Here is a 27,043-nt window from a genome sequence, read left to right as displayed (position 1 = left end):
GCGGAGGGTGTTAATGACCGGGGACGAAAGAGGAGGGTGGTAATGTCTGAGGACGAAAGAGGAGGGTGGTAATGTCTGGGGACGAAAGAGGAGGGTGTTAATGACCGGGGACGAAAGAGGAGGGTGGTAATGTCTTCGGACGAAAGAGGAGGGTGTTAATGTACGGGGACGGAAGCGGAGGGTGTTAATGTACGGGGACAAAAGAGGAGGGTGGTAATGTCTGGGGACGAAAGAGGAGGGTGTTAATGTACGGAGGCGAAAGAGGAGGGTGTTAATGTCCGGGGACGAAAGAGGAGGGTGTTAATGTACGGGGTCGAAAGAGGAGGTTGTTAATGCGCCAGGCCAAAAGAGGGTGTTAATGTACAGGATCAAAGGAGGAGGGTCTTTATATCTGGGGCCAAAGGAACAGGTTGTTCATGTCCAGGGCCAAAAGAGGAGGGTGTTAATGTCCGGGGACGAAAGAGGAGGGTGTTAATGTCTGGGGGCAAAAGAGGAGGGTGTTAAGGTCCGGGGACGAAAGAGGAGGGTGTTAATGTCTGGGGGCAAAAGAGGAGGGTGTTAAGGTCCGGGGACGAAAGAGGAGGGTGTTAATGTCCGGGGGCGAAAGAGGAGGGTGTTAATGTCCGGGGACGAAAGAGGAGGGTGGTAATGTCTTCGGACGAAAGAGGAGGGTGTTAATGTACGGGGACGGAAGCGGAGGGTGTTAATGTACGGAGGCGAAAGAGGAGGGTGTTAATGTCCGGGGTCGAAAGAGGAGGTTGTTAATGCGCCAGGCCAAAAGAGGGTGTTAATGTACAGGATCAAAGGAGGAGGGTCTTTATATCTGGGGCCAAAGGAACAGGTTGTTCATGTCCAGGGCCAAAAGAGGAGGGTGTTAATGTCCGGGGACGAAAGAGGAGGGTGTTAATGTCTGGGGGCAAAAGAGGAGGGTGTTAAGGTCCGGGGACGAAAGAGGAGGGTGTTAATGTCTGGGGGCAAAAGAGGAGGGTGTTAAGGTCCGGGGACGAAAGAGGAGGGTGTTAATGTCCGGGGGCGAAAGAGGAGGGTGTTAATGTCCGGGGACGAAAGAAGGGGGTGTTAATGTACGGGGACGAAAGAAGGGGGTGGTAATATATGGGGATGAAAGAGGAGGGTGTTAATGACTGGGGACAAAAGAGGAGGGTGATAATATACGGGGATGAAAGAAGGGGGTGGTAATGTCTGGGGCCGAAAGTGGAGGGTCTCAATGTACTAGGCCAAAGGAGTAGGTGTTAATCCACCAGGCTGGGAGGGGTGGGGGAATAGTGGCAATTAAGAGGTAAGAGTGGCGAATAGGTGAAGGGCGTGGGGTGGGGGGTGAATTTGTTCACCGGAAGGAGAAATCGATATTCATGCCTTCAGGTTCGAGGCTACCCAGACAGAATAGACGTTGTTGTTCCTTTACCCTGAGAGCAGCCTCATCTTGGCACAAGAGGCAGATGGTGTGGAGGTGCTCGATGAGGCTGTCCCACAATTCAGACCGGGCCTCACCAATGTAGAGGAGGCCGCACCGGGAGCACCGGACACAATAGAAGCTGATACTCAGGTGAAGTGTTACCTCACCTGGAAGAACTGGCTGAGGCCCTGAATGGAGGTGAGGGAGGAGGTGTGTGGGCAGGTGTAGCACTCAGGCTATTTGCAGGGAGAATGAGGGAGGGAGATGAGTGAGGAGGGTTGGATGGACAAGGGGATCGTGGAGAAAGAGATCCCAGCAAAACGCGGAGAGGGTGAGGTGGGGGGGGGGGGGAATTTGTTCTGCGTTACGATCCCGTTGGAGACTGTGGAAGTTGTAGAGGAGAACGTATTGGGTGCAGAGACTGGTGGGGTGGTCGGTCAGGATAAGAAGAACTCTATCACTATTAATGTGGCGAGAAGATGGGGTGAGTGCGGATGTAGGGGAAATGGAGGAGATGCGGGTGAGGGCAGCATCAATAGCAGAGGGAGGGAAACCCAATTCTTTAAAGAAGGAGGACGCCTCTGATGTCCTGGAATGGAAAACCACGTCCTGGGAGCAGATGCGGTGAAAACGAGGAAACTGAGAAGTGGGAATAGCATTTTTACATGAGACAGGGTGGGAAGAGGTATTGTTGAGACAACTGTGGGAATCAGAGGGTTATAAAAGATCTCGGTTGACAGTTAGTTTTCAGAGATGGAGTCAGAGAGATTGAACGGAGAGGGAGGTGTCAGAGATGAACCTAGTGAATTCATGGGCAGGGTGGAAGTTAGCAGCAAAGTTGATAAAATTGACGAGCTCAGCACGGGTACATGAAGCAGCGCCAATGCAGTTGTCAATGTAGCGGAGGAGGAGTGGGGGAGTGCACCCGGGGATGGTTTCAAACATGGATTGTTCTCTGTAGCCAGTGAAGAGGCAGGCCTAGCTGGGGCCGATGCGAATGCTCATGGTCACGTCTCGAGTTTGGAGAAAGCGGGAGGAGGTGAAGGAAAAATTGTTCCCGGGGAGGACCAGTGCTGCCAGACGGAGGAGGGTGATGGTGGAAGGAGATTAGGTGGTTCTTTTGTCAAGAAGGAAACAGAGGGTTTTGAGGCCTTCTTGATGGGGGATGGAAGTGTTCAGGGACTGAACATCCATGGTGAAGATGAGGCGGTCAGGGCCAGGGAATTGAAAGTTACTGAGGGGATTGATTTCACCTTTCACCCAGAACCCATCACCTCTAGTTGTAATCTCACCCAACCTCAGTGGAAGAGTGTGTTTGCATCTATACGCCTCGGTTTTGCGCACTGTAGGAGTGGGATCCGTTGCCATTGGAGGCCCCAGTGAGCCTCAGCAACACCCCCTCCCCCGCTTGTCACTCTCTGCAAACTTTGATAATCTTCCTCGCTGTCCACTACACTCCCAAACTTGGAGTCATCCGCAAATTTTCTGATTTAGTAAACGATGTTACCATGCAGATCATTGATATAGATGACCAACCATGGATCCAGCACCGATCCCTGACATCCACTCGTCACAGGCCTCCAGTCAGAGAGGCGACCATCCACTGCCACTCTCTGTCTCCACCCACAAAGCCAATGTCTCATCCAATTTACTCTCTAACGCCAAACGCCGAGCGATTGAACCCTATTGACCAAGCTCCCATGCTGTACTTTGTCAAATGCCTTGCTAAAGTCCGCGTAGACAACATCCAATATCTTGTCTTCATCAACTTTCCTGGTAATTTTCTTGAAAAGCTCTATCGAACCTACCAAGCACAGAGCCATGCCGACCATCCCGAATCAGTCCATGCCTATCCCAATACTCATGTACCCGGTCCCTTAGAATACTTTCCAATAAACTTCCCATCACTGATGGCGTGTTTACCTGCCTGTAATTTCCTTGTTTCCATGGTGAATTTTCTGTTCGGATTCAGAACTGGATTCTCCATTGAAGACCCGGTTGTTCTAGATATTCTCGCTCGAGGTTTGTGATTCCTGATGTTCCACTGGGATCTGTACAAGGAAGGTATGATGAAGATTTATTAAAATTTCTGTAGGCCGCGTCTGGAGTATTGTATTAGTTCTGGGCGCCTCATTATTGGAAAGATGCCGAGGTTTTGGAGAGGGTGCAGAAGAGGTTGACCAGGATGTTGCCTGGATTGGAGGGCATGTACTATTACAAGGCTGAGCAAAGTGGGGTTGTTTTCTCTGGAATGAAGAGGCAGAAGGGAGATCTGATTGAGGTTAATAAGATTTTGAGAGGCATAGACAGGGCAGACGCAGAAACCTTTTCCCGAGGGTTGAAACGTCTCATACCAGAGGACATGCATTTAAGGTGAGAAGGGGTCATTTCACGGGAAAGGTGTGGAGTAAGATTTTTTGCTCAGACAGTGATGGGTGTCTGGAATGTTCTGCCTGGGATGGTAGTGGAGGCAGAAACATCAGAAACTTTTAAGAGATGTTTTTATAGGCACATGAATGTGAGGAAAATGGAAGATATGGACATTGTGTAGACTGAAGGAATCAGTTGGGTTGGCATTTGATTACTAATTAACTTGGTCCAGCATGACATTGAGGGGCCGAAAGGCCTGTTTCTGTGCTGTACTGTTCTATGATTGAAGACATCCCTGAGCCTGACACCAGGGAGGTGATGAACCTTGCTGTCAGCTACAGAATTACTCACTGTTCCTGTCACTGATGATTCCCCACAGTCCCTGCTCACCGTGGACTTTGCCCTCCCCTGCTCAGCATCAGAAACAACCTGGGTATAGGAAGGGAAAAGATGAAATATGAGGACAGGCTAGCCAATAATATAAAGCGGGATACCAAAAGTTATTTTCAGTTATATAAAGAGTTAAAGGGAAGTGAGAGTTGATATTAGACCACTGGAAAATGATGCTGGTGAGGTAGTATTGGGGGACAGTGATTTAGCAGATGAAATTAATGGGTACTTTGTATCTGTCTTCACTGAGGAAGACACTAGCAGTGTGTCAGTGGTCTGTGAATGTCAGGGAGCAGGAGTGAGTGCCATTGCTATTACAAAGGGAAAGTGCTACGCAAACCCAAAGGTCTTAAGGTTGGTAAGTCACCTGGACCAGATGGACAACATCCCAGAGTCCGGAGAGAGATTGCTGAAGAGACAATGGATGCATTGGTCATGATATTTCAATAATCACTTGATTCTGGCATGGTCCTGGAATACTGTCAGTCCACTCTTTAAGAAAGGAGGAAGGCAAAAGAAAGGAAATTATAGGCCAGTTAGCCTCACCTCAGTGGTTGGGAAAGTGTTGGTGTCTACTATTAAGGATGAGGTTTGGCGATACTTGGCAACTAATGATAAAGTAAGTCAAAGTCAGCATGACTTCTGTTAAGGGAAATCTTGCCGGACAAATCTGTTAGAGTTTCGTCATATGAAGTGCTTTTAATGGATCTAGGTCTTTATTCACTGGAATTCGGAAGAATGATGGGTGAACTCGTTGAAACCTATCAAACAGCGAAAGGCCTTGATAGAGTGCATGTGGAGAGGATGTTTCAACTCTAAGAAGCGTCTAAGACGAGAGGAGACAGCCTCAGAATAGAGGGGCGTCCCTTCAGAACGGAATTGTGGAAAATTTTCTTTAGCCTGAGAGTGGTGGATTTCTATGCCACGGGCAGATTTGTATATTTAATGTGGAGGTTAATAGATTTCTGATTGGTCAGGCTAAGAAAGGTTACGGGGAGAAGGCAGGAGACTGGGGCTGAGAGGGAAAATAGATCACCCATGATGAAATGGTGGAACAAACTCGATGGGCCCAAAGGCCTAATTCTACTTCTATATCTTGTAATCTTATGGTAATCTGCCATAGGCCTCTTCACTGTGAGCAAGACTTCGTGCTTTTGTGTCATCCGTAGATGTACTGATCTTGTAACGAGAGACCTTGAAGAAGGATGGTTTTGACACAAATATTGGAGTATCCGACGCCAGGATTGAGACGTGGTCTGAAACTGGCCTCCAGTCCGAGAAAAAAAACACATTCAACCTTCACCCTGTGTGTCCGAGCATCGAGCCAGTTATACATCCACCAAGCCACCTCTCCCTGGATCCCATTCGATCCAACCTCCCAGACGAGCCTTGTATGTGGGACCGCCTCTGTCCTCATACCCTCTTGATCTAAAAAAATTTCCAATAGATTTTTTTCAGACATGCGCAGAACCATCTAAAAGAAATGTTGGTAGATTCTATCCCTCAGATACCCCATCCGGTACAACAAATACAATTAAACAGGTCATTAACCAGGGCATTACAAGATGAAGCAACAGTTTCTGCAAGGGTTTACTCGATTTCTTCCTTACTTTTCCAAAAGATTTAAAGGTAAACTTGCTGTGGCCCCGGGGATTTTATCCACCTCAGGCCAATACCTCTCAGGTGGTAACCGGTGAAAATCACTGACGGCCCTTGGTGTTGGCACGGTACGTAGCAGTTAGTGTAACGTTTCACAGCGCCAGCGACCCGGGTTCAGTTCTGTTGTCTGTAAGTTTGTACGTTCCCAACGTGGGTTTCCTCAAGGTGCCCCGGTTTCCTCCCACATCCCAAAGACGTGCGGGTCAGTAGGGTAACTGGTCACATGGGTGTAATTGGGCGGTGCGAGCTCATTGGCTGTTACCGTGCTGTATCTTTAAATAAATAAATCACTCCATAGAGATGGAAATGAAGCTGACGTCAATACAAGTGGGAGATGCGGTGAAAGTGAGATTGTACGTCTCTTGAAAGTAGAATGTTAAGTGCTGTCAGCATCTTACCCAGAACGTCAGCTTAAGGTAATATGTATTCAGGAGTCAATATTGCATTCAGAGCAAAGAAAAAATAGCTACATCTCAGTCTGAGTGTACAGAAGGACCAAATGCGTGGTTTATAGCATCAATACCTGGATATAACAGCAAGCACCACAGCAGTGAGAATGCAGAACCAAGCTATATCTTTCACGTGCAATACCACACTTCGCCCCGGGGTGGCGCTGTTGTCCCGGCAGAGCCGATGGAAATGATCTCACGGAAGTGTGGGAAGAAAAGAGCCATATTTACTGATGAACTGGAGAGAAGGAAAAGTCCCCAAACGTCAGCGGTTTCCAGTGAGACTGTCATTAATTACAGTCACTGAACAAACACACTCGTTTAACCGTTTCCAGCCCAGAACATCTCCCGCAATATCAGATGAAACAAACGTGATCTTAAACACATAAATTTCTCAAAGCTGCAGAATAATTTTAGGTTATCACCGAGAGCTGGGACGTAGCTGTATTTGTGGCATATAATGGAGGGGTCAGACAGAGAATGGAGAAGGGAATAGAAGGATTGAAAATACGTGGCCGAACAGGAAACAGTTATACACACAAGCGCGCGCGAACATATACAACTCAAGTGCCTAAGAGTTCTGCCCAGTACTGTATTTGTCAACATGCAGTGTAGAACGAGTTGGTAGATTTGGCGGGAGCAAAGGGTCTTGGGAAAGGTGAAGGTGGAGCGCCGCGGGAGGGAGTGTTGGACGGGTGGTAGAGAAGGAGCTCCGGGGTCAGTGAGTGACGTAGGTGCAGACACTCAGCACTGAGGCAGCAGGCAACGTCGTCTGATTCCAAGCAGTCGGTTTATTGATCATCGCCGAATGTCTCACTGGTGCTTCCCGCTCTCTCCCATCTCCCTTCCACTTTTCCCAAACATAACTCCCCTCTCCCTGCCCCCTTCCCACTCTCAGTCCACAACAGAGACCCATATCAGAATCAGGTTTGTCATCACTCACATATCTCATGAAATTTGTTGTTTTTTCGGCAGCAGCAGTAAAGTGCAAAACATAAAATTACTGCAGTATTTTGCAAAAATCTTAGGCTTCCGAGCTATTTATATGTGCTTAACACTTGTTGACATTACTGTACAAGGAATTCGCTGTGGTGTGCTCGACAACAAGAAAAACACGCGAAGAAATACCTCAACATTCAGCAATGATGAAGAATAAAGAATATTATAAAATGTAGTTAGTGGTTAAAGTATGGATATGGAATAAAATACATTTCTAATATAAAAAGGAGTTTTAAAATGCTGACGGTGCAGTGACGTGGGTGAGGTAATAGATAGAGGAGGTGGGGGAGGTCTAACTAAAATAGTTGATCAGATTATCCACGCGGAAATGGGGAGAACGTACAAACTCCTTGCAGATAGCAGCAAGGTGAGTGGAGGAGAGTTTAGAGAAGATGTCAGAGATAAGTTGTTTGTACAGAGTGTGGTGGGTTTTGGAACAGTGTGGTAGACGCGTTTGTAACTGCGTATTTTAAAAGACACCTACGTAGACAGGTGAGCATTAAATTGTCGGATTATGGCCTGTGTAGGAGGGAAGAGTTATAGTTACGGGAACGTAGGTTTACATAGGTGGAGAAAACATGGTGGTCTGAAGGGCCCCTAGTGTGCTGGACAAGGTCTTTGTTCTTTGTTCTACTTTGGTCCTGTCTTCCAAGGTCAGACATAAAACACCTCCCAGATTTGTTGAGGAAGGAGATTGAGAACGTGAAAGGTGTCAGTTTTATGTTCAGAAGCATTGAATGGGCTCGTTGGTCTAGTAGTATGATTCTCGCTTAGGGCCTGAGTTTGAGAGCATGCGAGAGGTCCCGGGTTCAAATCCCGGACGAGCCCCTCTGAATAATACGTTTTAGGACTTCATTCAGTGAAGCACAGGAGAATGAGGCGAGATGTTTAGTGGTAAACAAAATTATGAGGGATATAGATAACGTCAACGTCAGCAGGGTTTCCCCCTCAGATTGACAACTCGAAGTCACAGGTTGAATATGAAAAGTTATATATTCAAGCGGAATCTTTGGGGGAACGTCTTCGCTCAGAGGATATCGCGAGAGTGGAACGAGATGCAGGTTGAATTGTAACAATTAAGAGAAGTTTGAATGCGAGGGATTTGGAAGGCTATGTTCTTGGAGCCGGTGGATGGAACTAATCAGACGGCTGGTATGGACTAGATGGGCCGAAGGGCCCGCTTCTGTTCTGCAGTGCTCTTTGACTCTATAATCCATGCGGGATTCGGGTTAGGATATGAATGGAGTGGGTGGGAAGTGTTGGGAAGCTGGTGGCCAACTCCTGCCCCGTATTCTTTTGTTTATGTGTTACTGAAATTCAGGTCAAATACTAACAAATGTTAGCAGTCATACTCTCTACATTGGAATGAAATAAAGATAGTGAGCATGGAAAATAGTATTTCAGTAGATGACCGTCTTCCAAAATTTCTCTGCCGTCTGGAGACGTTCCTGCCGAGCAGAGTGTGGCAAACGTAACCTCGTTGTTTGATAAAGGAACTGGGATCCCAGGGAATAAGAGTAAATCAGGTTGTACATAATTATGAGGGGCATAGACAGGGTTAATGCAAGCAGGCTTTTTCCACAGATGTTGGAACCAGAGGTCACAGGTTAAGGGCAATTCTTGAGCGATCATTACTACCGTCCCCACAATCCCTCCAGCTACCTCTTTCAGAAATCTGGGGTGTCCATCGGGTCCGGGTGACTTGTCTAATTTCGGAACCTTCAGCTTCCCAAGCAGCTCCTCCTTAGTAATGGAAACCTCATTCACTTCTGACCCCAAACTCTCTCGGATTTCTGGCATTCTGCTCGTGTCTTCCTCTGGGAGGCCTGGTGCAGGATAGTTATTAAGTTAGTCAACCATTTCATTGTTTCCCCATTTCTAACTCTCCAGTGTCACTTTACAGTGGTCCGATATACACTCTCACCTCTCTGTAACTTTGTTTATATCTGAAAATAAAACACATTCGGTATCATCTTTGATATTATCAGCCGGCTGACCTTCGTATTTCATCTTTTATCTCTTTAGCTGCTTTCTGTTGGTTTTTAACAGCTTCCCAATCCTCTATCTTCCCACTAATAGTTACTATATGATATGTGACAAATAACGCTAATCTTTATCTTTTATCTTTAAGGGCAAATGCCCTGAAGAGTCAATAAGAGACCATTTGCGACCAGTGACCATAATTATACCAGGCTGAAAATAGTTCTGCAGAAAGTTAGGGCTTTTCCACAAGTTAAGGTGTTAATTTCATGCGGGGCCAATTTGAGAGCGATTAGCCGGGGGTTTGCCGAGGTTTATGGTTGAGAACAGGCTGATTTTATTTTCTGGTAAATAGACATCTGACTTCCAATCAGGAAAGGCAGAGGGGTATCCTCTGGGATTATATAAGTATATTGTAAAAAGAGGGCACGGCACCGATCAATCAGGAAAGGCAGAGGAGAATCCTCTGGGATTGTATAAATATATTGCGGGAAATGGATGATCAAAGAGTGAGTGGATCTGTCCGGCCGTCTGTGTGGAGCCCGAAGGAAAGGGCGAGGTGTCAGATGAATACATCCCAGCTGAATTTAGCGTGGAGGATATATGGAAGCAAGGAAATTCAGGGAAGAAGACGGTGCTGCCTTGAACCATACGCCCGTTGCAAAAGATGAGGTGTTAGCACCCTTACACTGCAGAGTGAATGCATACTGTATATCTCCACCCCCCTCCCCCCAACGCTGACCATTCTCCATTAACCATTCTCTTCTCGACTTCCGGTAAGATGGCGATCGCTTAGCTGCTCCGAACTTTTGTTCCGTTACTGTCGCTACCTTTGCACTAAATGTCTCCATTTTATAAAGCTTAGTTAGGAATTATTTCGGTATCTCTTACTTGCCTGTGAATATATCTAACCTACAATGTCTAGCAAGAGTTCTAAATCCGGGAGAAAAGAAACTACGACCTCGTCGGACGTGACGATGGAGGCGCTTGACAATCTCCGAGACGAAATCTTAAAGCAAATTAAAACCGCTTTCAAACAGTTAGAAGAGAAACTGGATCGGATCAACGATGAAGTGGACAAACATGCTGAACACTTATCTCGCATCGATTCGACTTCTGAAGCTTTAGAAAGTCGGGTTCGATACTTGGAGACTCTCTGTTCCAGCTTAGAGGAAAAATCTAATAAACTTCTTTCCAAAATGGTGGATCTCGAAAATCGCAGCAGATGCTACAACATCAGAATTCTGGGATTACCAGAGGCAACTGAGAAGGGGTCAACCGTGAAGTTTTTCGCCGAGTTTCTCTGTGAGATATTCGGGAAGGATTTGCTTCCAAACCCGCCCGAGCTGGAACGGGCACACAGAGTCTATGTCTCCCCGGGAATTCTGGGATCCCGTCCACGACCAGTAATCTTGTGTTTCCATCAATACCAGGTAAAACACAGTCTGATTGTGGAGGCACGTCGCAGAGGCTCTTTTTCTTTCCAGGATACAACCATTCGCTTTGTGGAAGATTTTGCACCCCAGACCTTAAAGATGCGCGCTGAGTATAAAGGCGTAATGAAAGTGCTGTTTGATCGTGGTTTCAAACCTTCCTTTCGTAATCTTGCTGACCTAAGAATCAAGTTTAATACCGGGGAATTCAAGTGGTTCAAATCAGCGAGGGAAGCTGAAGCGTTTGTGGCAAGTCTTCCGGCTATCCAGTCATCTTCGGAATCTGATCGGACCTCCTAAAATGGTGGATAAGGACTCCTCGTAGTAAAATTACCTTCTCTGGACTCGGAATTCACTTGAATCACTCAGACATTATTCTCTGAAACTCTAAAGGCTGTTGACAATCTCTCCCGGGATTTGGTGTGTGTGTAATCTATTTTTACCTCTGTATAACTTTACCTACAGAGTTCTACAACTAAATCTAACTTGTTTTGGAGGTTTGAAGTCTTTAGTGAAGGCCTCCCTGTTTGTCGGTTCACAGTTCAACTGCTGATTTATTTTTCCTCTGTTTTAAATACTTATTTATTTTATCTTTTTCTTTTCTTCACCCCCTTTTTTTCCATTCTCTGAATGTTTTTTTCTCCCTTCTCGGTAAACGGTTGATGAATACTCGTCTTGAATTTATAATTTTCCCCTTCCTCTTTTTTTCTTTTTCCTTCTTACCTTTTTTTTCCCTTTCTCCTACTTTATTCTTCTATAAAATTTCACGGGTAGGTTAGTTTTGGTATTCTTCCGATTCGCTCTGTATTAAGTTGTATATCTCGGCAGAAGGTGTTCTAATCTGCAGTTATGTTTTCTAGTGCATAAACTAGTTACTGTTTGTTATAGCATTTATACGGAACTGCTGTCAATGACACAGATCTGGAAATTGTATTTGGGTTAATTTTTCTGGTAGAGCTAGCTACTTGTTTTGGTAGCCGTCTAGTTTTGGGTTGTGTGGGTGGGGTGACTTTTCCAGTTCCAACATTTCTTTATTGTTTAGGACATGTTTATATTTTGACCTTACGAATCTATGTTTACATCTCTGCTCCCAGACTGCTATTGTACCGCTTGATTTTTTATATGCCTGCTGCCTTTTATGCATTAGTAATTGATAATGGCTAGTGCACTTAAATTTGTGAGCTGGAATGTAAAGGGACTGAACCACCCTGTTAAAAGGAGGAAGGTATTCGCACATATTAAACAACTCAAAGCTGACATTGCTTTCCTCCAAGAAACTCATATTCGTTGTTTCGATAACTCCCGGCTACTGTCCAAGTGGGCGGGTCAGCATTTTCACTCATCCTTTGCCGCTAAAGCTAGGGGAGTCTCCATTCTTATTAACTCAAATATTCCTTTTGAACTCCATAATAAAATATCGGACACAAATGGCCGTTTTATTATTGTTTCTGGTAAACTATATAACACTAAAGTTGCACTAGCAAACCTGTATGCCCCCAACTTTGATGATGTTAACTTTTTTGAACGGTTTTTTTCCTCACTACCAGACTTAAACTCATACTCTCTTATATTGGGTGGTGACTTTAACTGTTGGTTAGATCCTAAACTGGACCGATCGTCCTCTGTTACCAGATCACCTACCAAATCTGCCTTAGCTATTCAGTCGTTTCTCTCTAATTTTGGTATCTCTGATATATGGCGTTTCCTCCATCCTACGGAGAGAGATTATTCCTTTTTCTCACATGTTCACCATACCTTCACTAGAATTGACTATTTCCTACTCGATAACCAACTTATCCCATTTGCCCACACTTGTGACTATCAGAGTATACTGATTTCTGACCATGCCCCAATTACCCTCTCTCTGAACTTTCCCGGTCTCCCTCAGAGGAACAAACACTGGCGGTTCGATTCAACTTTATTATCGGATGATGATTTCGTAAATTTTATTAAAGACCAGATAACCTTCTATTTTAACACTAATACATCACCTGAAGTGCCATCCCAGATTGTCTGGGATGCCATGAAAGCATATCTGAGGGGTCAAATAATCTCTTACACAGCAAATCTCAACAGAAGATCCCGTGCAGATCGAGCAGACCTCATTAACCAGATTAAAGATGTGGATCAATTATATGCACAAACTAAGAACCCTGAATTATACAAGAAGCGCGTTGAACTCCAAACTAAATTTAACCTTCTGTCCACTCAACCTGTCGAACGCCAAATTCTCGAAAGCAAGAGCCGCTTTTACATTCATGGGGATAAGTCTGGTAAATTCCTAGCCAATCAGCTGAGGCGTTCTAAAGCCAAACAACATATTACAAAGATCTGGAAGGAGAACGGAGACTTTACATCGGATCATTTAGAAACTAATGACGCATTTAAAATTTTTTATTCTCGGCTTTATTCCTCTGAATCTCTGAATGACAATATCTCTGTGGATCAATTTTTACAGAATCTGAATATCCCCTCACTTTCATCTGATTTCAAAGCCAAACTTAATGCGCCTATATCACTAGAAGAAATATCTTTTGCAATTTCTGCACTGTCCTCAGGGAAATCTCCTGGACCTGATGGGTTCCCTGTAGAATTTTATAAATCATTCTCCTCACTTCTTTCTCCTCAGTTACTTTCAGTATTATCTGATTAGTTTAACTACGGCAAGTTGCCACCCTCTTTCAATGAGGCATCTATTATTCTTCTTTTAAAAAAGGGCAAAGACCCAACAGAGTGTTCCTCGTACAGGCCGATCTCTCTGCTCAATGTTGATGTAAAGATCTTAGCTAAAGTGTTGGCTCATAGATTAGAAACTGTTATTCCCTCCATTATCTCTGATGACCAAACAGGCTTTATTAAAAACCGTCTCCCTTTTTTTAATATTCGGCGTCTATTTAATATTTTATACTCAGTTCCAACTGGGACTCCAGAATGTGTTATCTCCCTTGATGCGGAGAAAGCATTCGATCGTATAGAGTGGAACTACCTTTTTGCAGTCTTAGAAAAATTTGACCTCGGCCAAAGTTTCATCTCTTGGATCCAATTGCTGTACCTGTGTCCTACTGCTTCTGTTCTAACTAACTTTCAGAAATCCCAAGTATTCAATCTTAAACGTGGCACCCGTCAGGGATGCCCCTTAAGTCCCTTTCTCTTTGATTTGGCTATAGAACCTCTGGCGATAGCATTTCGAAAATGTCCTGAACTGACCGGGATTTGGAGAGGGGGTGTTGAACATAAAGTCTCTCTCTATGCTGATGACTTATTACTCTTTCTCTCAAATCCGTCTACATCCTTACCTCTAATGTTTTCACTTCTTGACCAGTTTAGCCAGATCTCTGGCTATAAACTCAACTTACATAAGAGTGAACTTTTCCCAATTAATAAAGAAGCATAAGAACTAATGTTTCGCGATCTCCCTTTTAAAGTAGTCCATAATCAATTCACTTATCTTGGAATTACAGTCACAAGGAAGTTTAAAGATCTCTTTCGTGAGAACTTTGTCAATCTTTCATATGCTACAAAACAGAGTCTGGTACAATGGTCACCTCTATCTATGTCCTTGGTAGGTCATATCAAAGTTGTCAAAATGTATGTTCTCCCCAAATTCTTATACTTATTTCAATCTATCCCAATTTTTATTCCTAAATCTTTTTTTGATTCCTTAGACTATATTATTTTGTCATATCTGTGGCAGAATAAGCGCTCTAGAATTAATAAAATCCACCTCCAAAAATCTAAAAAAGAGGGTGGCATGGCTTTACCTAACTTTCACTTATATTACTGGGCAGCTAATATACGTTGTGCTGCCTTCTGGTCTTTCTTCCACGGTCAACCTGAGTGCCCTAACTGGGTGGCAATGGAGTTGAGCTCCACTAAAGAATTATCTATATCTGCACTTCTTGGCTCTGCACTCCCTAGCAGTCTGCCCAGATCAATAGCTAATCCTCTGGTTAGACACACTTTGCGTATATGGGCTCAGTTCAGGAAATGCTATGGTTTCCAGAGGTTTTCCATTTCTAGCCCTGTCGCACATAATCACCTTTTTTTACCTACCACGTTCGATTCAGCATTCCATGTTTGGTATAGGAAGGGCATTAGACATGTTGAAGATCTCTTCATTGATAACCACTTCGCTCCTTTTCAACAGCTCTCTGTTAAGTTCAACCTGCCTAACGCTCACTTTTTCAGATATCTCCAAATCCGACACTTTACTGCTCCTTTAATTCCTAACTTTCCTGAAATGCCTGCGAAAAATGCTATGGACCTATTTCTTTCCTTTAATCCACTAGGTAAAGGTTTAATTTCAATTATCCAAGATAAACTAGCAGCCTTACGACGGGCCCCTGTGGATAAAATTAAAATGGCCTGGGAGCAGGATTTAAATATCTCCTTATCCGAGGAGAGCTGGGACTCAGTTCTCAAATCGGTTAACTCAGCCTCTCTTTGTACTCGCCATTGTCTCTTACAGTTTAAGATTGTTCATAGAGCCCATATGTCTAAATCTAAACTATCTCGATTCTACCCTGGCATTAGTCCGCTCTGTGATAAATGCAAGAGGGGCGTGGCCTCTCTCATCCATATGTACTGGCTCTGTCCTAGCTTGGAGAAATTCTGGAAAGATGTCTTCACTACACTATCGGGTATTCTGAATCAGCACCTAGAACCTAACCTCTTAATTGCTCTGTTCGGTTTTTGGGGCGAGACAGATTTATGTCTGGGTCCGACCAATTGCCGAATATTATCTTTTGCCTCTCTCCTGGCGAGACGCTTGATCCTCCTTAGATGGAGAGATGTTGCCCCGCCCACTCATGCGCAATGGCTTAACGACATTATGGCCTGCTTGGACCTGGAAAAAATTCATTATTCAGTTCTCAATTCGGATTTAAAGTTCTATAAGATCTGGGGGCCTTTTATCGAGTACTTTCATAACCTTCCTCTTGACTAGGGTTTTTTTTTCTTTTCGGTCCCTTGCTTTCAGCTCCCTTTTTTTTCTGGTAGTAGGCATTATTATCCTCTGTTGCTAAGTGTATTCACAGTCTGGGAGTTTGACTGTCCGGACTTATACTCTCTATATTGTGTGGTGGTTGGTCTGAAATTGTTTTTTTTTTCTTGTGTTGTGGGGTTTGGGGAGGACACTAAGCTCACTTGTCTTTAATTTAGGTGCTTTTTTGTTAAATTCTCTTCCTGTGTAGCATATTGTTATTGTATGCTTAACCTTGCTCTGTATTAATGCTTCTCATTGGGATGTGGGGTTTTTAATTTTGTAAAATGTTTTGAAAAAACTAATTTAAAAAATTTATTAAAAAAAACCATTCTCTTCTCTCCAGTTCTCCAGCTGTTCGTGTTTTCCGTTTGCTTTAAAGGAACTGTGCACTCTTCTAAACACCCGCTGGATAGAGAAGAAGGGAATAATTAACCGTTGATTCTCACCAGTAACTGGGACAACTATAATTGGCACCCAAACAACACTAGACCCATGTTACACATTCCGCGCAGGTTGAGAGGATGGTTCCGAAGTCACGTGGTGCGCTAACCTTCATTGGTCAGAGATTGAGGTCAAGTACCACGAGGTAACGTAACTCTGTCAGACTCCAGTTAGAACGCACTTGAGTATTGTGTTCAGTTCAGCTCGTCCCGTTACAGGAAACGTCAGTGATCAGGGATCAGGGATCAGTGTTTTCCCCGATACATTTCCGTGTATTCGTAAGCTGACGTGGTGTGGTGGGATGGCATGCAACAAAAACAACATTTACCGGTGATAAAGCATAAACAATTATATAAATAACGTTCGTGATTACAGTACGGATTTAGAACAGAATGTGCATAAATAACAAAGACACCAGAGTGTATTTACAATGTAAACAACTTGATAGAAATGCGGTTTACAGTATTTTCATTGTGGTGCAGTGACTGGGGTGGTAGATAGAGGGCGCTTCGGGGAGCGGTGGTGGTTCTACATGGAATGGTTGAGCGGAATAACTGTCTGGGGGGAGGTGTGGGAAAAACGTTTAAAAATACTTTAGAGGAGGTGCAGGGGACGTTCAGCGGGATGTTCCCTGGATTAGAGCACGTCTTGTGAGGGAAGGCTGAACGAGCTGGAGCATTTCTCTTCAAAGCTACAGAGCGTGATGCCGGTGTATAAGATTACAGGAGACACAGGGTGGACAACAACACCTTTTTCATCAGGGTGACAGCGGCCAATATGAAAGGACACGCGTTGAAGATGTGTGAAGGAATGTTTAGGTGAGAGGTAAGTTGTTTTTATTTTGAACGATGTGGTGAGTTCTGGGAACGCACTGACGGGATGCTTGTGGCTGACACAATAGGGACATTAAAAAGATACTTGGATAGACAGGTGGATGTAGTGAAAATAGCAGATTGTGGGCTGTGTAGGAGGAAATTGTCATATTGATGGCAGAGTAGGTTTACATAGGCGGGCACAGCATCGTGGGCCGAAGGGCCTGTAGTGTGCTGTACTGGTCTTTGCTCTTTGAACTAATTTGGTGGTAAAATTACCACTAGATGCGTTGAGGAAGGAGATTGAGTAAGTGAAAGACATCAGTTTTATATCATAAATATAGAACGGGCTCATTGGTCTAGAGGTATGATTCTCGCTTTGGGTCTGAATTTACAAGCATGCGAGAGGTCCCGGGTTCAAATCCCGGACGAGCCCCCTGAATGAGACATTTTAGAACTTCTGTCAGTGGAGCGTAGAAGAATGAGAGGAGATATTTAGATGAATACGAAATTATGAGGGCGACAGACAAGGCGAATTCCTGCAGGCTTTTCCCCTCAGGTTGGGCGAGACGACAACTCGAGATCAAAGCTTTAGAGTGGACGGTGAAATATTCAAGTTTAACGTCTTCATCCAGAGGTTGTGGCGAGCTTGGAACGAGCTGCAGGTAGAATTATAACGATTAAGAGAATTTTGGATAGGTATGTGGATGGGGGAGGTGGGGAAGGCTATGTTCCGAGTGCGGGTGGGTGGAACTAGACAGAAGGGCGGCATGGACTAGATGAGCCGAAGGGTCTGTTTCCGTTCTCTAGTGCAATGCCACTCTATAACTCTATGAGGGATTTCGACTGGCGTAGAATTGGAATGGATGGAAATCGTTGTGAAGCTGTGTGGCCAATTTCTGCTCCTGGGTTCTTGTATTACTGAAATTCAGCTCTATCGATAGGAACAGGTGTCCTGAGTGTGATACTCTCTACATTGAAGCGAGATACAGAACGTGAACATGGGAAATAGTGTTTGAGTGAATGACCATCTTCCAACTTTCTCTGACCTCTGGAGACGTTCTTGCCGAGCAGAGTGTGGGAAACGTAACCTCGTAGTTTCACAAAGGAACCGAGAAACCCGGGGAATTTGAACAACCCAGGTGTACAGAATTATGAGTGGTATAGACAGGGTTAGTGGAAGCAGGTCTTTTCCACTGTGGTTGGAGCCAGAGGTCATGGGTTAAGGGTGAAATGTTAAAGGAGAGCCGGTGGTTTAATGCATTTGGACTTTCAAAAAGATTTTGGTAAGTCTCCCGAAAGGAGTCTCGCCTGGATTGTGACATTGAATACCAACCCATACGGGGCATTGTCAGGTGACAGACCCGAAGCAGGGAAGAGGGAGATGCGGGCCTTTTGCTGGGTGGAAAGAAGTGACAAGTTGGAATTCGCGGGGTTCGGTCCCCAGCCCAGTTGTTCACTGTGTACGGCGATAACTTTGAAGCTTCAGTACAGTATTTAAAGATTAGATTTATTTGTCACGTGGACATCTAAACTTCGGGTGAAATTAATCATCGGTGTCAAATTGAATCAGTGAATATTGTGCTGGGCACAGCCCACAAGTGTCCAGCACCAACATAGCGTGCCAGCAACTCATCAACCCGAACCAGTACGTCATTGCAACGTGGGAGGCAACCGGATCACCCGGAGGAATCCCAGGCGGTCGGGGTTTGAACGTACAAACTCCTTTCGGTTAGCAGTGGAAACTGAGTCCCGATCTTACAGCGGCCGCTCGAATAGCCTGACGCAAACCGCTCCACTACCGGGTCATGTTGTGGACACATTGCCTGTCTGCGGACGACATGAAACTGCACTGTTGCTGGTGCGATGGGGAGCAGTGAGCAGGACGCACACCGTCTCTGATACGGTCCATTCAGGACTGGTGAACGGGCAGATGTGTACCAGATGTGGACGGTGATAACTGAGAGGTTAATCTTCATTCTTATAAACTAGAAACCAGACTATTAATGACGTAAGGGAAATGGGTCACGAAAATGAAATGGGACCGGAGTGTCCGTGTACACGAGGCAGGGACACAAGAGATTCTGCAGGTACCGGAAACCCAGAGTAACACGCACTAAATGCTGGCGGATCTCAGCAGGTCGGGCAGCAGCATCTATGGAGAGGAATGAATAGTCATCCCTTCCTAACCAGACCCTTAATCCGGGCTGATAAGGATTCGGAAGCAGCGAGCACTTGGGGAGACATGTGGGAGGCCATGCTTTATTGCAAGAGGGAATGCGTACAGGAAAGTCCCAGCGCAGACCCACAGGGCCTTTGTGAGACCCCACGGTGCGCAGTATCACCGTTTTATCTATGGAGAGGAGTTCGTTTCATGGCGAGGATGCGAGCCGGTCTGTTCGCCAGTTGTCTGTCCGAGCGGAGGATGAGAGACTGGGCCGATCATTCTGTGCTGTACCCACCGTGAGGCGGGATGTCAATGACCCCCTTCAAAGTCCAACATGTCCCGATTCGATGGAAAGTGGTCCCGACTTTCACCGGAGGTTGACAGGTTCCTGATGAGAAAGAGCGTGAACGGAATGAGGAGAATGGGATTGGGATGAATCAGCCACGATGGAATGGCGGAGCAGGTCTGATGGGCGGAATGGCCTCATTCTGTTCCTATGTCTTATGGTCTCGGAGTGGACTCCAAACCTAGGGGTCACATCGTCAAGATATTTACAAACATGACGTATATGACCACAGGAGCACACGACTATAAGGCACAGGAGCAGAATTAGGCCATTTGGCCCATCGAGTCTGCTCCAATATTCAATCATGGCTGGTCCGTTTCCCCCACCTCAGCCCCACTCCTCGGCCTTCTCTATCAGACCATAAAATGGAGATAGGGACTCATCTCCCCACCGAGAGGGCAGCGGATCTAAGAGTTCCGTACGAGATGATGAGGCATAGATCGAGTCGGTGGGTAAGTACACTTTTCCCAGGGTGTAAATGGCTTGCAGAAGGGGTATAATTGTAAACTGCTCGATCGGAGGAAAGTTTGGCTGGGGTGGGGGGAAAAATGTCAGAAGTGGTTGGTGTATGCGTACCGGTAGTAGTGGTAGAGGCAGATATATTAGAGGAATTTATGAAGCTCACAGCTACATACAGAAATGACAGACAAATACATGTCCAGTCCTGTCGAAGGGTTTCGGCCCGAAGCGTCGGCTGTACTCTTTTCCATAGATGCTGCCTGGCCTGCTGAGTTCCTCCAGCATTGTGTGTGTGTTGCTCGGATTTCCAGCGTTTGCAGATTTTCTCTTGTTTGTAGCGAGGGAGGGTTAGGTTGGTCTCGGCGTACGTTTAAAGGCCGGCACGACATCGTGTGCCGAGGGGTCTGCGCTGTGCTGTGTTCTCCAGGTATTGCCAAGGGCAGACTGGCCTCCCCGCACTTTGCTGCGGTTGTTTGGTGCGTGGGCCTTCAGAAGCCCGGGGGCCGGGCAGGTGATCCCGGGGGCGCTCAGGTGGCCGAGGCGCCGATGACCCGAAGCAGCGAGGTGACCGGATACACCGCCGCGCTCTTCAGCTGCTCCTGGAACCTGGACTGCGTCGCCGCGTAAATGAACGTGTTGGTGCAGCAGCTGACGGTCCGCAGCATAAACCCGAGCAGCGTAAAGATGAACTGTGAGTTGTTCCTCCCGGCCCCCCGCCGTCCCCGTCATCTGATAGTAGACGAATTCCACGACGTGCGTCAGCCACAGGAGGATGAAGCTGCCGGAGAGGGTGAAGAGTAAAACTATAGACCTCCTCCTGCTCTCCATCTCCGGGTCGCTGCGGTTCTCCCCACCGCTCTGACCCCGCAGCCCCTTCCGGACCCGGCTGGCCACCAAAATGTGCCGGACTGTCAGAGCGTTGAGCAGCAGAATGACAGCGAAAGGGAGGAGCGGGGTTAAAACCGTGTTGAACCAGTCATACCCCATCCAGCCTGGTTCGGTAAAGAAAGCGATCATTGGATAGCAGCCCCGCGGCACATTGTCGATGATCACTCTCGGTACATACGTGAAGTAGTAGGGGACATTTTTCAGACACAGCAGAACGCCGGTTGTCCCCAGGACCACCGCCGCAGTCTCCTCGGTGCAATATTTTGTTTTCAGCCGCTGGCAACAGATGGCAACAAACCGATCGAGTGTGAAAGTGACGGTGAACCAGACGGAGCAGTCGGCGGCGGAGCGACGCAGCACGGTGATGACACTGCACACCGGGGTTATGTTGAGGAAGCACTCCGGGAAATAATGGAAGTTGATCCGGTACAGAATAACCTCGGTGAGGATCAGCATCAAGTCCACCGCCGCCATGGCGACCAGGTAGCGAGTGGTGCAGGTGGAGAGACCGCACTTTCCCCGGGACAGGATGGCAATCGCCACTAAATTCACTGGAGGGAGAGAGCAGGGATCAGAACGGGGGAAGTAATGAACTCGTGTTAGAGCACACAACATACACTCGGTGTCCACTCTATTAGGGGCACTGGTACCCCTGCTTATTAACACAAATTTCTCATCAACCATTAAGTGTTTAAAAACATGCAGACATGGTCGAGAGGCTCTGTTAATGATCAGCTGGTGTTGGCCGAGTATTTTAGAAACTGCTGGACTGCGAGGATTTTCACGCACAACAACAGAGAATGGCGCGGAAAGAAAACATCCAGCGAGCAGCGGTTCTGTGGGCGAAATCGCCCCGTTATGGGGGGGGGGGTGTGAGATAAGAACGGATAAACTGTTCCAAGCGGACAGAAGGGCGACAGTAACTCAAATGGCCACGCGTTACAACAGCGGTGTGCAGAAGAGCATCTCTGAACACACAAAACGACAATCTCTGAAGTGGATTGTGTGTCTTCAGGCTCTTGTACCTTCTCCCCGATGATAGCAAAGAGAGCGGGAAATGTCCTGGGTGCTGGGGGTCTTAATGATGGATGACGCCGTCTGGACTCATGGCATATTGATAATGACTTCGCTGGTGCTCAGACTGGTGCCCGTGATGGAGCTGGCCGAGTTTACAACTCCACAGCTTCTTTCCCGAATGTGTGCCGTGACGAAACCGTCACTTACCCGCGACGAAAACCAGACAGTAATGGAGCCAGTCAGAATGCTCTCCACGGTCTATGTACTCTTTAGACATGTACGGATGTTATACAAATCTTTGGTGACGTATCAGATCTCCCCAAACTCGTGAAATATGATCGTAATTGTATCAAAATATTGGGCGTAGGGTAGATCTTCAGAGATGTGGATACCCAGGAACTCTGCCCATCGAAATCGAAATTCCCGGTTGGCCGGGGCATGAAGGGATTCGGGGAGAAAGCAGCACATTGGAGCTGAGAGGGAATGAGGATCAGTCATGATGAAATGGCAGAGAAGACTCGATGGGATAAACGGCCCAATTTTGCTCCTATAGTTTATGGTTTTATGGTCCTATGGAACAGTTTTGCCGAGGCTCTCTTCTGATGCATTTCAGATGCCATCCTCCTGTTGTGAAAAGTTCCCTCAATGAGGGACAACGTGACGGGGACGGTGTCACCGCTTGCTGCGCCGGAGTGACTGTTGTCAGTGAGTGATGCGCTTTCCCACGAGTTATGACGTCAACGCGCACACCGGCTCGTCAGACATGACCTTCCTCCCACACAGCAACGCTGGCCTTTTCTAGTCTCTGCCAGGTATCTGTGCGCTCTTTCCTTATAAAGAAGCGAACTCTACACCTGTGGCTGATCCCAGGCTAAATGATCACCAGTTACCCGCGCTTTCTCAGTCTCTCACTTCCTCCCTCTCCAACAGAACGATATACTTCACACAGACATAGCAGCAAGAACCATTTTGTTGTGAAATATATGGGGATGCTGGAGGTATCATTTTTGTATAGAGTGGTGAGTATGTGGAACGGCCTGCCACGGTTAATCGTGAATATAAAATTGAACGTAGAACATTTCTATGCAATACAGGCCAATCGGCCCACGATGTCGTGCCGACCTTTTAACTTACTGCAAGATCATTCTCCCCTTCCCTCTCACAATGCCCACCATTTCTCGTTCATGTTTGTGCCTAGCCAGGGGATTCTTAAACACTCCTTGTGTATCTGTCTCTAGCATCATCTCTGGCAGAGTGTCTCACACAGTCACCGCTCTCCGTGAAATTAGCTCCGACATCCTCTTGCATTTTCCCTCAAACACTTTAAAATTCTGCTCCTCGTATATTCCATTTCCACCTTGGGAAAAAGGCTCTGAATATCCACTTGCTCTGTGCCATTTCTCATCTTGCACCCCTCTGTCAAGTCTCCTCTGATCGTCCTTCTCTCCAAAGGGGGAAAAAATAACACCTAGCTCACACAACCGTTCCTATAAGGGATACTTTATTCCAGGCAGAATCCCGGCAAACATTCCCTGCATCCTCTCGAAAGCTTTCACGTCCTTTCCGTAACGAGGCGACAAGAACCGAGCGAAATATTCCAGGTATTGCTTTAGTTCTTGTCTTTACCGTTTCTGTGTTAACTTTTATAAAATCACACCCTAGTAACAGTAATTGAATGGTGCTTTCACTTACCAGGAACACCGATGACGGCGATGATAACATAGACTATTTTCTCAACACTGTAATAGATATACAGCATTTCGTGCGTGAAGTGGTGTCCAACCTGCAGGTAACCCTTTCCGAATGAAACTTCGGGGCGCTTCAGAGCAGAAGGCTTTATAGCCATTGAGATTCCCACAGGGACATGGAAGGTTCAACAGTTAAAAATAGTGATTTTGGAAATGCGAGTTAAAAATAAAACATCGGCCGGGCGAATTCCCTGCTGGGATTTTCACTTGCTTGATTCAGAGAGTTACTTGCGAAACTACAAAGAGTGGAAAATATGGCACATTTAAGAGAGAGTATTTAGAGCAACGTTCTTCCAGCCATGAGAATATTGTTTCAGGGTCAGTGACCCGCCTGCTGTTGTCGCCTCAAGTCCTGTAAACTAATCCGCCCAGCTTGGCAGGAGAGACGTGGCTCATCCCTGCTCCCATTCCCTTGTGTTCCTGTAATTTGGACATTAAAGAGGATAGAGGACAACGAATGTCTTGAGTTTATGCTGCAGATACCAAAGAACTAAATGTGGTTAAAGTCAAAGTCAAAATAAGTTCAGTATCCAAGGACATAACTGTCTCCCTACACCGTCTTGAGATTAGTGTTCTTTCAGGAGAAAACAAAGCAATACAATAGAATTAATGTAAACTAAACATAAACAAAGACCAACATGCAAAGGAAGACAAAATAGAACAAATAAAAATAAAAAAAAATGAATCAATAATACTGAGAATATGATGTTGGAGTCGTTGTAAGTTGGGTCTCCAGGTTGTGGAGTCAGTTCAGAGTTGCGGTCAGTGACGTTATCCACACTGGCCGGATGGTCGGATGTTGTGGAAAGTCGTTTATACCCGGATGAGTATCTGCCACAATCCTTTGCGAGATGGACACGTTCTTAGGGATTGCAGTTCGATAAATGCAGCCACTGCATTTCCAAAAGGAACAGAGAGATGCAGGAATAAGTTAGTATTGCAATTCCAAACGCCGAGGTTTCCCTCAGGCCACACGACTGCGAATGGTTATAAAATCAAAGGGAGGTTCAGCACAGAATGACTGGCCGCTCAACTCATTTCGTCCACGGGACCCGTTTGAGCCGTTTCCAGTTGCCCGAGCGGGTTCAATAACGCTCTACACTTTTCCTGTACAAATTCCTGTCCACGTGACTTCTAAAGTTGTAAATTTGAAAGGGGGTTGCGTGGACCGTGGAACTAATTTGATATATCACGACCATCCAGCGTCCGTTAACAAGCCGAATTACTACTCTGGCTAATGCAACATCCATATATTTCATTCGGTATGTTCATACAATCTATTGATCCGAATGAACTGCAGGTAAAACACTCTCATCAGAGGACCCTCCCCCTCTCCCCCCCCCCCCCCTCCGCACCGAATTAGTATAACTTACTTTCTGTACCGGTGCCTCTTACACACAACTTGGACGAAACTGTAGATGGTTGATTAGTATGCTTGCAGGCGATAGCGACAGAAACATACTGGAATCGTGGATAGAGTAGGAAGTTGTTAAAAGACGCAGCAGAGGTAGGTAGGACTCCACTGATTGTCTCTGACCATCGCGGGCGCGGCGGGGACGATAGCACATTCCAATCAAATCGTTCATCCACTCCTTCTCAGTTCTGACAGATAGTCTCACTGGACAATCTCCAGACGTATTCCCACGATGTTCCACTTCATCAAAAACGCAACCCTCACTCTCCTAGAGTTGGCCATGAAGGATTAAAATATGGAAGAGAACACTGAACTCGAATGGGTCAAGGAGAGTGGAAGTATACAAACCGATTGTCTTTGTTCTTGCCATGTGGATGAAGGAATGGAGGCTGCCATTTTGTGAAGCCGCTCTGTATCCTCCATTTTGTGAACTGTCTTGTGAACTGCTCTGCTCAGGAGTAGCTGTATCAAAGCGATTTAAAGTGAACTGATTGATAATCCTGACAGTCTGCTGATCTGGAGATCATTTCCAAATAAATGAGCAGAGCCAATGGGAAGCTGACACATATTAGCCAGATTGGGCAGAGTCAATGAGATTGAAGCTCAACTTTTGAACAGATAAGCAGACTGTAAGAAGATAAGGCTTCGAAAGCAAAACAGCGGCAAATCCGGAGACTAACTATCGCAAGGATTCCCCCGTGCCAGGTGCTGGGAGAAGAAGAATCCATCGTTTGGCCAATGGGAGATCTCCTATCTCAGTGTTATAAATTGGAGAAATTTCTGCTACAGAGGGAACAGTAGAATTTATGTTTGAGTTGTTGCCAGGGTCAACATGGTTACGTAGAGTCAATAGAGTGCAAGTTTTGATTAATTAATAGTTGTGTAGTGACTTGCCTAACCTGCATTAGATCATGATAATCAGCATCATCTCCACCTCTATCATGAGTGAAGTATCTGTAACCTGGAACGATGACCTGTCTGTATTGCTCATTCTTCATCCGTGATTGTATTATAACTCCAATATCCCAGTCCCGTGTTCCGATCCATGGCCTGAATCCATCTGTCATATCCATCACTCCAATATCCCAGTCCCGTGTTCCGATACACGACCTGAATACATCTGTCATATCCATCACTCCGATATCCCAGTCCCGTGTTCCGATACACGACCTGAATACATCTGCCGTATCCATCACTTCGATATCCCAGTCCCGTGTTCTGATCCACGACCTGAATACATCTGCCGTATCCATCACTTCGATATCCTAGTCCCGTGTTCCGATCCACGACCTGAATACATCTGTCATATCCATCACTCCGATATCCCAGTCCCGTGTTCTGATCCACGACCTGAATACATCTGCCGTATCCATCACTTCGATATCCCAGTCCCGTGTTCCTATCCACGACCTGAATCCATCTGTCATATCCATCACTCCGATATCCCAGTCCCGTGTTCCCATCCACGGCCTGAATCCATCTGTCTTATCCATCACTCCGATATCCCAGTCCCGTGTTCCCATCCATGGCCTGAATTCATCTGTCATATCCATCACTCTAATTGTAATGAAATAAATGCAGTTTCGTCCATCAGACCCTTTCCCTCCTTCTTCCATCCCTGCTTGTCCGATCTCCCGAACTCACTCACTTTGACTTCTTCAATTTCGCACAAATATATCTTCTTCCTGCACGATGGGTCTGGATCCCAGCCACTGACAGTCCAATTTGAGGCTTGGAATGTTTCAGCAAAGGATAATTATCTTAATCTTTGCGATGAAATACATGGAGTCTAAAAACGTTGGAAGTCGATTGCAGAAAAAAACGTAATGCAGAAACCATCGAGACAGATGTGTGTATGAGTGTGTGTGTGAGTGAGTGTGTGTGTGTGTGAGTGTGTGTGTGTGTGTGTGTGTGTGAGTGAGTGTGTGTGTGTGTGAGTGTGTGTGTGTGTGTGTGTGTGTGTGTGAGTGAGTGTGTGTGTGTGTGTGTGTGTGTGTGTGTGTGTGTGTGTGTGTGTGTGTGTGTGTGTGTGTGTGTGTGTGTTTCCAGTGTAATTGGTTCCAGTATAACAGA

At 46.0% G+C, this 27,043-nt stretch overlaps 1 non-coding gene across 1 annotated transcript; it reads left to right on the top strand.

The window, feature by feature from the left end:
• Nucleotides 1-8,021: 8,021 nt before the first annotated feature.
• On the top strand, nucleotides 8,022-8,109 carry trnap-agg (transfer RNA proline (anticodon AGG)). The gene is given in 2 exon segments: nucleotides 8,022-8,057; nucleotides 8,074-8,109. It is a non-coding gene; the product is annotated as a tRNA-Pro (tRNA).
• The last annotated feature ends 18,934 nt before the right edge of the window (nucleotides 8,110-27,043 follow it).

Source organism: Hemitrygon akajei, unplaced genomic scaffold, assembly GCF_048418815.1.
Source record: "Hemitrygon akajei unplaced genomic scaffold, sHemAka1.3 Scf000090, whole genome shotgun sequence".
Classification (NCBI taxonomy): domain Eukaryota; kingdom Metazoa; phylum Chordata; class Chondrichthyes; order Myliobatiformes; family Dasyatidae; genus Hemitrygon; species Hemitrygon akajei.
The sequence above is the reverse complement of the archived record's forward strand: the minus strand, read 5'-3'. Positions and strand labels throughout refer to the sequence as shown.